Below are 12,673 nucleotides of genomic sequence, written 5' to 3'. Positions count from 1 at the left end.
AGAGCTCCATAGCTAATTTCTTCACAAGATCACAAATATTCGGTAAATTTCTATTCTAATCGGTTCAAAAGCTTTATTTTCCTTCCTAGATCTTGAATCCAAGTATAGTTTTCTTAAAATATGTGGTTAGGATGTTATATACTTCCTAGGATTTGTAGGAAAATTTTTGGGTAAGAAAATCCTATTTTACTAATTATTTTAGTATAGTTAGTGTTCTCAAGGATCTAATATTATGTATGTTGTGGATAAATTATGGATTGTGTAGAAGAACCAAAGGAAGTGGAAGAGTGAGCATCTAGAGGAAGTTAGTGAGATTTTCAAGAAGATAAGGTAATCTTTATGTCCACCAAAACATTTTTCCACCATGATATTCATGAATTTCTTGATAAAGTATGGATATAAAGATCTTAGTAGATGAAAGATTGGTGTGATTGTGGTATATCATGAATATATGTAGATATGTGGATGATTATATAAAGTAACTAGTATACGATTATGTTGTGATGAATATATGTAGTAGACTTGTATATGTGTTTACAACCTTATATATATATACGTATATAAATTATATATATATATANATTACGTGCCCAAGTCACCAACCGTGTCCGTCCCAGGCTTCTACTATAGAGGACTAGCTCCACCTGATGAAGAGCCTTTCTGGCCAAATCAGGATCTTGTACCAAGACAAACTCCTCCACTCTCCATAAACAACACTAGAGATGATGCCTGGAATGACATCCAAGGATGGTATCAACAGAATCAGGCTCCAAACCAGCCAGAGAATGCAAACTTTGACGAGGACTATCTCCGTTACCTTGAGGAAATGCTCGAGCCAAACGATATATCTGATCAGTGTTAGGAACATATTGTAATAGGTTTTGATGATACCAAATGTAATTCACAATCCCCTAAGTCTCGATAGATAGGATATACTTGTAAGTTCGACAAGTAAACTAAGAGCGAGAATATAACCGGGTAATTGAGCTCAACTCGGAAAATATTTAAGCTTAAGGCAAACTTGTGTGAACATCTTAGAAGTTTTGTGTTGTAAGCTTATAGATAGATCAGAAGAAGGCACGGAACATCACTGGAGGAATAAGGGTCTGCGAGACATCAACTAAGTCTCGAGACATAAGCAGAGTTCGAGAGATGGAATCTCTCGAGACATCAATCCAGTTCGAGACATAGGATCGAGACATCAAGTAGTCGAGACATCAACATTGGTCTCGATGAACTGGTACTTCTCCAAAGGACTGAATGGCAGTAAACACGCATGAATGAAGTAATCTAAGTTTGGAGAAGAAGAATATCATGGAGATAAAATATTAAGGAGGTGCTTAAAGAATCTTATGGGAACACAAAACAGCCGTGTAATACCCCGTATTTTCCTAACATTATTATTTTAATAAATATTCCCAATATGCTGCGATCGTACGTACCGATCACGAACCGTAAAATTTTTGGAAGCTGGTCTTCGGACCCGTTTGTCATAGGAAATGGATTATTAGACACCATATTATTATTCTTGAATTTCCTATTTAATTAAATCAGCCCATAGCAGCGAAAATTTATTTTAATCGTACATCGCTAAATTTCGCGGTGTACCGAACCTAGCCCAATTTTAAGTTTCAGTCTAGAGTAAATTTTTGGTTTCGAAAATTATTTGAATTAAAATAGCTTCTAACGAGAATTCATCTATTTTAATCTCGAACAGTCCAAAAGAAGATATTTTCCCTTACCCACCACAAGAATGTGACAAGTGTCACTTTCTATGCCACATATCTTCATTCTTATCTTATAAGGGATAATATATAAGCTTTGTTTTCCCATTTTTCCCCTCTTTGGCCGAAATTGGAGAGGGAAAAAGGGAGAGGATTTTCATCTTCATCTTCTTCCTTAAGCTCAAGAGCTCCATAGCTAATTTCTTCACAAGATCACAAATATTCGGTAAATTTCTATTCTAATCGGTTCAAAAGCTTTATTTTCCTTCCTAGATCTTGAATCCAAGTATAGTTTTCTTAAAATATGTGGTTAGGATGTTATATACTTCCTAGGATTTGTAGGAAAATTTTTGGGTAAGAAAATCCTATTTTACTAATTATTTTAGTATAGTTAGTGTTCTCAAGGATCTAATATTATGTATGTTGTGGATAAATTATGGATTGTGTAGAAGAACCAAAGGAAGTGGAAGAGTGAGCATCTAGAGGAAGTTAGTGAGATTTTCAAGAAGATAAGGTAATCTTTATGTCCACCAAAACATTTTTCCACCATGATATTCATGAATTTCTTGATAAAGTATGGATATAAAGATCTTAGTAGATGAAAGATTGGTGTGATTGTGGTATATCATGAATATATGTAGATATGTGGATGATTATATAAAGTAACTAGTATACGATTATGTTGTGATGAATATATGTAGTAGACATGTATATGTGTTTACAACCTTATATATATATACATATATAAATTATATATATATATATATACGTATATAAATTATATATATATATATATATATATATATATACATCCCTATACATTTAGTTATATTGATGATCTTCTTGTCATGATTATTATATATACTTACATATATTTATACCGTAGAAATACATATATACGCATATTATTATTATTATTATTATTATTATTATTTATCTATACATACATTAATACCGTGTATATATACATTATCGTATATGTATTTATATTACTATATATATATACATATTTGGTACTATATGCGTGTAAGTGGTGTGTGAGAATACTATATATGTATAAGTGGGTGTGACCTTATATGTGTAAGGATATATGAAGGTATATATATATATATATATATATATATATATATATATATATACAAAGGTACACTTATACTGTTCAAAGTGCATAAAGTGAGAAAGTAAAGAATGAGACAAAATGAAATCACGGTGTGAAGTTGGAGGATATTCCTTTTTAGCATTCATAATGGAATCACAAACATTGGGCCCCAAAATGATTGGTGTTAACCACTTGAGTAACCTTGTAGAAACAGATCCAGGGTTACTAGAGCTAGTGACTAACCTGCGGGCTTGGAATCCCGACAAGGGGTGTGCACACTAAAGGTCCTAGATCTGCTTCCCCTAGTTGGAATAACTAGGTTGTGGTGAGGTGATGGAAATTGAAAGGAAATTGTGGTGTTAATTGGAATATCTTTAACTTCATTATGGTAAAAGCTAGTTATTTCTATTTAAATGCTTATATGTTTATGAGGATAATTATGAGTATGAGTATGAGTATGATTATGAGTATGATATTGTGCATACATGTGGAAATTGTGATTAGTGATACATATTTTTCTTTGAAACAATAATGAGGAAATGAATATCTCTTATATGAGAAATCTTGTTGAAAATTTGTTATCATGTGAAATAACTGCTTTTCGAAAACAAAGAATAAAACTATTTTCCAAAACCATGATTTTACACGGTGGAGTAGGGATTACTTAGCACTATGTGCTAATTCTGTTTTCCAAATGAATTTTAGGTATGGAGTAGATCTTGTTATCCGAGAGCGATAGAAGAGAAAATGGATATACTCTTGATGATAGAAATTACTATGCTTTTTGGGTTGTATATTACCGGGATGTAAGGCAGTAATAGTATATATTAATAAGGATAGTAGATGTAAAGACTACCTTAGCATCTAAGTTTGTAATAAACTTAGGTGTGGAGTAGCACCTCTGGATTTTATGCGCTTCCGTTTTGGGAAATTAGTAATTGTTATTAATTATGCCTTTTAGTACGATGGAAAATCTGGGGGTGTTACAAGCCAGTAGTGGATGCCACGTCAGAATTCCACAACAAACGGATAGAAAGTGCACCAATCCAAGGTCGGTCTTATTTCCTAAAACAAGGAGCAATGGGAATATAAAAAGAGCAACTTCTGACCAAAAGAAGTAAGTGGAGCATGGACTCAAGATAGTGGATTATGGGATATTCACTACAAGACAAAAGGCTCAAGTTACAAGACCACCACTCCATGAAACATGCTAAAATTATACAAGTCCCATGATCGGCATGGGAGACAGATTTCAAACGGAATAATTTTCCCTCCAACGGAATTATTCCTCAACTCTCATATATAAGGACGTGAAGACACAAGAAAAAGAAGGTTGGACAAGAAAGAGTTCGAGAATTCTAAGTTANATTATATATATATATATATATATATATATATATATATATATATATATATATATATATACATCCCTATACATTTAGTTATATTGATGATCTTCTTGTCATGATTATTATATATACTTACATATATTTATACCGTAGAAATACATATATACGCATATTATTATTATTATTATTATTATTATTATTTATCTATACATACATTAATACCGTGTATATATACATTATCGTATATGTATTTATATTACTATATATATATACATATTTGGTACTATATGCGTGTAAGTGGTGTGTGAGAATACTATATATGTATAAGTGGGTGTGACCTTATATGTGTAAGGATATATGAAGGTATATATATATATATATATATATATATATATATATATATATACAAAGGTACACTTATACTGTTCAAAGTGCATAAAGTGAGAAAGTAAAGAATGAGACAAAATGAAATCACGGTGTGAAGTTGGAGGATATTCCTTTTTAGCATTCATAATGGAATCACAAACATTGGGCCCCAAAATGATTGGTGTTAACCACTTGAGTAACCTTGTAGAAACAGATCCAGGGTTACTAGAGCTAGTGACTAACCTGCGGGCTTGGAATCCCGACAAGGGGTGTGCACACTAAAGGTCCTAGATCTGCTTCCCCTAGTTGGAATAACTAGGTTGTGGTGAGGTGATGGAAATTGAAAGGAAATTGTGGTGTTAATTGGAATATCTTTAACTTCATTATGGTAAAAGCTAGTTATTTCTATTTAAATGCTTATATGTTTATGAGGATAATTATGAGTATGAGTATGAGTATGATTATGAGTATGATATTGTGCATACATGTGGAAATTGTGATTAGTGATACATATTTTTCTTTGAAACAATAATGAGGAAATGAATATCTCTTATATGAGAAATCTTGTTGAAAATTTGTTATCATGTGAAATAACTGCTTTTCGAAAACAAAGAATAAAACTATTTTCCAAAACCATGATTTTACACGGTGGAGTAGGGATTACTTAGCACTATGTGCTAATTCTGTTTTCCAAATGAATTTTAGGTATGGAGTAGATCTTGTTATCCGAGAGCGATAGAAGAGAAAATGGATATACTCTTGATGATAGAAATTACTATGCTTTTTGGGTTGTATATTACCGGGATGTAAGGCAGTAATAGTATATATTAATAAGGATAGTAGATGTAAAGACTACCTTAGCATCTAAGTTTGTAATAAACTTAGGTGTGGAGTAGCACCTCTGGATTTTATGCGCTTCCGTTTTGGGAAATTAGTAATTGTTATTAATTATGCCTTTTAGTACGATGGAAAATCTGGGGGTGTTACAAGCCAGTAGTGGATGCCACGTCAGAATTCCACAACAAACGGATAGAAAGTGCACCAATCCAAGGTCGGTCTTATTTCCTAAAACAAGGAGCAATGGGAATATAAAAAGAGCAACTTCTGACCAAAAGAAGTAAGTGGAGCATGGACTCAAGATAGTGGATTATGGGATATTCACTACAAGACAAAAGGCTCAAGTTACAAGACCACCACTCCATGAAACATGCTAAAATTATACAAGTCCCATGATCGGCATGGGAGACAGATTTCAAACGGAATAATTTTCCCTCCAACGGAATTATTCCTCAACTCTCATATATAAGGACGTGAAGACACAAGAAAAAGAAGGTTGGACAAGAAAGAGTTCGAGAATTCTAAGTTATCATAAGAGGTGTCTGATTCAAACGTTCAAAGTGCAAGTGCTTAATCTAGAATATCATCCTTGATATTCACAAGTGCGAGAAAACACATCCTAGTGTTTGAGAGAGTTACATAGCTTCAACTGCTACACATCTAGAAGGTGACCAAAGCTGCTCAACAAGGAAGATTATCCAACGAAAGCTTTTGGTCAGATTGGAGATTGTTACACACAACCTGTGACAACCGGAACAACCTTGCTTTGGAGAAGGCAAGAAGAGGCAGAGTAACCTGGGAGCTGTCTTGTGAAGATCCTGAGGCTTGAGGTGGGCTTGGTGATCAAAGCTCAAGTGCTCGAGAGGTGGAGTAACAAGAAGCGGGGCGAAAAACCTGAGGCTTGAGGCGGGCTTCGTGATCAAAGCTCAAGCGCTCGATATTGTACTAAAAAGGGAAGTTTTAGTGCAATCCTTCTAGGGAGTTTCTAGAAGAAGAGTGGACGTAGGCGGGTTGGCCGAACCACTTAAAAATCTCTCTCGCATTTACTTTCTGCTTTTATCTCTCGCTAACCTATCTCTCGAACTGCACTGCATATAATCACACCTCTCGAACTAACTCAAACTCGTGCTAATTAAAAAGGGGATAAGTTTTCTGCTGCGCATAAAACTTTGTCTTCATCTTGTGAGGTGTCGGACCTAAACATCCTAAGTCCAATACACACGAGAGGTCGAAAAGATTTGCAAAATCTTATACAAGTCTATTCACCCCCCCCCCTCCTCTAGACTTGTACCCCATCCCCTTGGGACCAACAATTGGTATCAGAGCAAGTTCTTTGATCGATATAAACCTTTGTTTATATTGCCTAGAGATCTTTCTTTGAAAATCTTTTAAAACGTTTGTAAAGCATGAGATAATTTTCAATATGGACAGCATGTTGTCGAGGCATCTTCTTTTTTATCTTAGCAGGTTCGATGACTAGAAAACACGCATGATTGCGTACTTATCAGCCCTCCATGATGAGATGGCCGGGGTTATAACATCTGGACCAGTCAAAATCTTAATGGTCAACACTGCTGCAGAGCAAACCAAAGACACACCAAAGTACGTCCCAAAACCAAAGGAAGAATGGACAAGTGATGATAGGAAGAGAAACAACCTTGACAACATTGCCAAGGACATACTCTTCAGAGCTATAGACGAAACCATCTTCCCAAGAGTAAGAAAGTGCAACACGGCAAAAGAGGTATGGGACACTTTGATGTTAATTGGTGAAGGTGAGGAACAGGAAAAGGAGAACAAGCTCACCGTGGCAATGACGAAGTTTGAGGACTTCAAGATGAAGCCAGGAAAAACATCGACAGCATGGAATCCCGGTTCATGAAGCTTTCAACCGAGATTAGCGATCTCAAAAAGGAGATCCCACAAAAGGAACTAAACCTGAAGGTCTTGCGAGGCCTTACCAAGGAGTGGGAAATGAAGGTGATCACAATGCGCGATCACAGAGATCTAAAGAACACCACAACCGATCAACTCTTCAGAGATCTCAAAGCCTTCGAATTCGAGATGTTCCCGAGAGATGAGGACGTAGTGGACAGACGGAATGTTGCACTCATTGCTAATCAACCATCCACATCCTCAAGGTCAGACCCTAATCCTGTAAATCTTTTATCTGACGAACAATTTGCTCTTTTTGTGAGAAAGTTCAGGAAGTTCATGAAGAGGACACCAGAAAGCAACACAAGTTTACCTTCCTCCTCAAGAAGGAAAAATGAAAGATATCCATCCAGAAGGACGGGGGATGAAAACCAAGGTCTATGCTACAAATGTAGAAGACCAGGACATTTTAAGGTCGAATGTCCTTACCCACCAATAATCAAATATCAAGGCCAAGAAGAAAAGGATTCCAGGAGGAAAGAAGAATCCAGGGAGAAGCCAACTCAAGGAGGCTTCAAAAGCTCATCAAAGACTCATTCGCGCAGAAAGGCGCTTGTGGCTGAGGAACTTGAGAAGGCAATCGAGGAGTCCGAGACATCAAGCTCTAGCGAGAGCAGCAGCAGCTGAGAGGATGAGAGGGGGCTCATCTGCCTATACACTACAGAAGAGGAGGATCAATGCTTAATGACTATTAACAATTAGGTAACCTCCACTTCTACATCTGGATGCTCTATCTCTACTTCTCAATGCTCTTCTTTTAGAAGCGATGAGGATCCCTTCGAGACCATGGAATTACTTAGGAGGGACCTCAACATTGCTAATAGCACTCATGCTAAAGTATTGGAAGAAAACAGCAGACTAATTGCTGAAAGAAGGATGCTTAAGAATGTCTCGAAAGAGAACTCACAGCTAACTCTCAAAGTAAGCAACTTAGAAGCTGAAATAATCCAACTTAAGGAAGAGTGCAAAGCTCGAGAGACTAAAGAGCTTAATCTTAGAGAGGTTATTGCATCATATACTAATTCCTCCAAAGCTGTGGAGAAAATGGTAAGTGATCATAGACCTACAAGTGATAGAACCGGACTAGGGTTCCATCAGAACTGTCTCTCGAGAGATAAGCAGACCAACGGTTTGGGAACTTCAAGTAATGGAGGATCCCAACCCAAACCGAATAAGGGTCATAAATGACCATCCGAAAAGACCATAATAGTTATTCATAAACTGTCCCTATACACCAGCAATGGAAAGTATAGGAAAGCTACGAAGAATGGCCGGGTAAATCACATCGAGAGGTCATCTAGTTATCTCTCGCAAGGCCATTCCAAGTACACGAAAAGCTACACTCCATATGATGCGCCTCAAGGTAAATATGGAAGGTCTGAGATCCAGAGAAACAAGAACTCACGGATGCAGGAAGGCAGACACTACCCATCCGATGAGGATTGGTCACAAGAATATGAACCGTGGAATAAACCTCAGTTCCAACGGTACCACGTGACCAAATAGGTTATGAAGGGCATGGTGCGTAAATTCGAGGTCAGGCCTCAACCTAAAATGATCTATGCACCTAAAAGGCCTAGAGTCTTTGCTAGCATTCCTTATGATTATCAATCGTATAACGGCTACATTGCACCTAGGCCTGGAATAATGGGCCCAAGGTATAAATGGATGCCTAAACTTACTAACCAACCAGGACCCAAAGTTTGGGTACCTAAATCTGCTTGAGCTGCATGCAGGACACCAGGGACGTATGGTTCATTGAAAGTGGATGTTCGAGACATATGACGGGAAATCTAACACTGCTAGAGAACATCCATCCTATCGAAGGTCCCTTGGTGACATTTGGAGACAACGAGAAGAAAGGACGCACGAAGGCTGTTGGTGAGATCCATAGGAATGAATTGGTGATCAAGGAAGTATCCTACGTTGAAGGACTCAAGTTCAACCTCCTAAGCACAAGCCAATTCTGTGATAAGGGCTACAAAGTTATCTTCACCAAAAGCAAGTGCCGGATCATACAAGAGGAATCTCTCGAAGTCGTTCTGGAAGCAGCAAGGAAAGGAAACATGTATATAGTGGATTGGAGATCTGCCAAACCATCCCTATGTATGCTAGCAAGGAGCAAAGAGGACTTATGCTGGGATTGGCACAGTAAGCTCAGTCACCTGAACTTCAAAACTATCAACAAGCTTACTAAGAGGAACCTAGTAGAAGGACTGCCCAAAGTTACGTTTCGAAATGACAAGATTTGCGAGGCATGCCAACGTTGCAAACAGATCAAATCCTCTTTCAAAAACAAAGCCGAGACATCGTCTACTAGACCACTAAGTCTTCTCCATATGGACTTATTTGGCCTAGTAGATCCACCCAGCATAAGAGGAAGGAAATATACTCTTGTGGTAGTAGATGACTACACAAGATTCACCTGGCCCGTGTTCTTAACCAAGAAAAGTGAGACAAAAGTTGCCCTACCAAATCTTTTGAGGCAAGTTCAAGTTGAAAAGGATGTCTCGATACTCAAGATTCGGTCAAATCAAGGAGGAAAGTTCGTTAACCAAGTGATCGAGAGCTACTGCAACGAGAACGGGATCCATCATCAGTTGTCAGCTGCTCGAACACCTCAACAGAATGGCGTTGCTGAAAGGAAGAACAGAACTCTCAAGGAGGCAGCAAGGACTATGCTCTCACAAGCCAATATATCACAAGGATTTTGGGCAGAAGCAGTCAACACAGCGTGCTATACCCAAAATCGGTCCTTGATCGTGAAAGGAGTTGGAAAGACTCCAAATGAGTTGTGGAATGGGAGGAAACCGAATGTAAGTTACTTCCACACATTCGGGTGCAAGTGCTATGTCCACAACAATGGAAAGACTCACCTAAGAGCCTTTGACGAAAAGGCAGACGATGGAGTATTTCTGGGATACTCATCGACAAGTAAAGCATTCAGAGTCTTCAACAAGCGGAGATTGGTGGTTGATGAATCCATACATGTCTCTTTTGATGATAAAGCATCAGCCAATCAACCATCAAAGTCAATGGAAGCAGCTGAAAATTCTAGGGAAGTTTAGCCGGAAACAATCGAGAGATCAGACTTACCTCTCGATGGGAAGCAGTCGATAGTTCGAGACGTAGCAGAACTCCAGTCAGAATCAAACGATGAAGAGACTACAAAGAAAAATGCTCCTGACTCAGTTGATCCAATCCAGATCACAGATGATCATCCCACATCTCAACCAACAACCGAGGAGTCAACTGAGGAGCCACAACCCGATATAAGATGGCTGAGAAGTCACCCCGCTGATCAAGTGATTGGAGATGTGCGTGACAAAGTTCGAACCAGATCAGCATATAGAGAGAGCATGCTTGCTTGCTTTCTATCTCAAATAGAGCCTAAGATGATCGATGAGGCTCTAAGTGATCCAGATTGGGTACAAGCCATGCAAGAGGAACTTCATCAGTTTGAAAGGAACGACGTTTGGGAACTAGTTCCGAGACCTCATCATTAGAATGTCATTGGAACAAAGTGGGTTTTCAGAAACAAGATGAATGAGGATGGAGTTATTGTTAGGAAGAAGGCCAGACTTGTTGCTAAAGGATATTGCCAAGATGAAGGAATAGATTTTGATGAAACCTTCGCTCCGGTGGCACGTCTCGAAGCCATTCGCATCTTTCTCGCATATGCCGCCTTCAAAGACTTCAAAGTGTATCAAATGGATGTCAAAAGTGCTTTTCCGAACGGACTTCTTGAAGAAGAGGTGTACATTGAACAACCTCCAGGTTTCTTGAAGGACGTGGGAGCTGACAAAGTATACAAGTTGAAGAAGGCACTTTACGGCTTGAAACAAGCTCCGAGAGCTTGGTATGATACCTTATCTTCTTTTCTACTTCAGTGTGGGTTCACCAAAGGCCTAGTGGACAAAACATTGTTCAGAATTAAGGATGGAGATTATATCTTATTGGTGCAAATCGATGTGGATGATATCATTTTTGGGAGTACCAATCCAGACTTGTGCGAGAAGTTCTCCTGTTTGATGAAAAGGAAGTTCGAGATAAGCATGATGGGAGAACTCAACTACTTCCTTGGACTACAAGTGAGACAGCTTAAGGAAGGTATTTTCATCATCCAGGAAAAATACACCAAGGATCTGCTCAGGAAATACAATAAAGAAGGGAAATCTTCAGTTAAAGTGCCTATGGGAACCTCTCTACGCATCGACGTTGACAGTGAAGGTCGAGAGGTCGATCAAACTACGTATCGAGGTATCATCGGATCTCTTCTTTATTTAACTGCTAGTAGACCAGATATATCATTTGCAGTAGGTGTATGTGCTAGATTTCAGGCAAGTCCTAAGGAGAGTCACCTCAATGCATCTAAAAAGATCCTTAGATATCTCAAGGGTACGCAAAGTGTTGGACTTTGGTACTCGAGAGGTGGATCTTTCGAACTTATGGGATATTCAGATGCGGACTTTGCCGGTTGCAAAATTGATCGAAAGAGCACATCTGGGACATGTCAGTTTCTAGGTGGGAGACTTGTCTCATGGTTTAGCAAGAAACAACATTCGATAGCTACAAGTACTGCTGAGGCAGAATATGTAGCAGTTGGAAGTTGTTGTGCTCAAATTTTATGGATGAAGCAACAATTACTGGATTATGGTGTTGAATGTAAAGAGGTTAAGATCATGTGTGACAACACTAGTGCCATAGCCATTACTCAAAATCTAGTGTTACACTCAAGGGCAAAACATATTGATATCAAGTATCACTTCATCCGAGACCATGTTGAGAAAAAGGATATAACTTTGGAATATGTTGCAACGGAGGAGCAACTAGCAGATATTTTCACAAAGGCGATATGTGAAAATAGGTTTTCTCAACTAAGGCTATAATTGGGAATGATAGAATTGGGTTGAACGGTCAAATCTTATCTCCTTGTATTTAGTGCCATGAACTGTTTCGCATGTGAGGGGCGGTTACATCAACTTTATGGCAACCTTGAAGTTACACAGCATTGAATGGTTTTTCAATTAGCATCTCGTGACTCAACAGTGCTTATGTTTTTGGGCTATAAATAGAGGTGTTTCTTCATCAATTCTTGTCATCAACTTCTTCATGGAGAAGAAGAAAGGAAAAGATGATGTACCATTCTAGTATAGAGGAAAGAAATCGGCAGTTAAGTCCAAAGACTTTCAAGGAGAAAACTATCCAGAATCAACGAAGGGTGAACAGATTGCGGAGCTTCCTGATGATCCAAGCAAGTATCCTATTCCCATCCAAGGTGAATGGATCCCCAAATGCGAGGAGATCCACAATGGTGGGATACTGGAATCAGGAGAAGAGTCTCATATAAGTGGGCCTCGTAC

The sequence above is a fragment of the Ipomoea triloba genome, chromosome 5, assembly GCF_003576645.1.
Source record: "Ipomoea triloba cultivar NCNSP0323 chromosome 5, ASM357664v1".
Classification (NCBI taxonomy): Eukaryota; Viridiplantae; Streptophyta; class Magnoliopsida; order Solanales; family Convolvulaceae; genus Ipomoea; species Ipomoea triloba.
Note: the sequence above shows the minus strand (reverse complement) of the source record.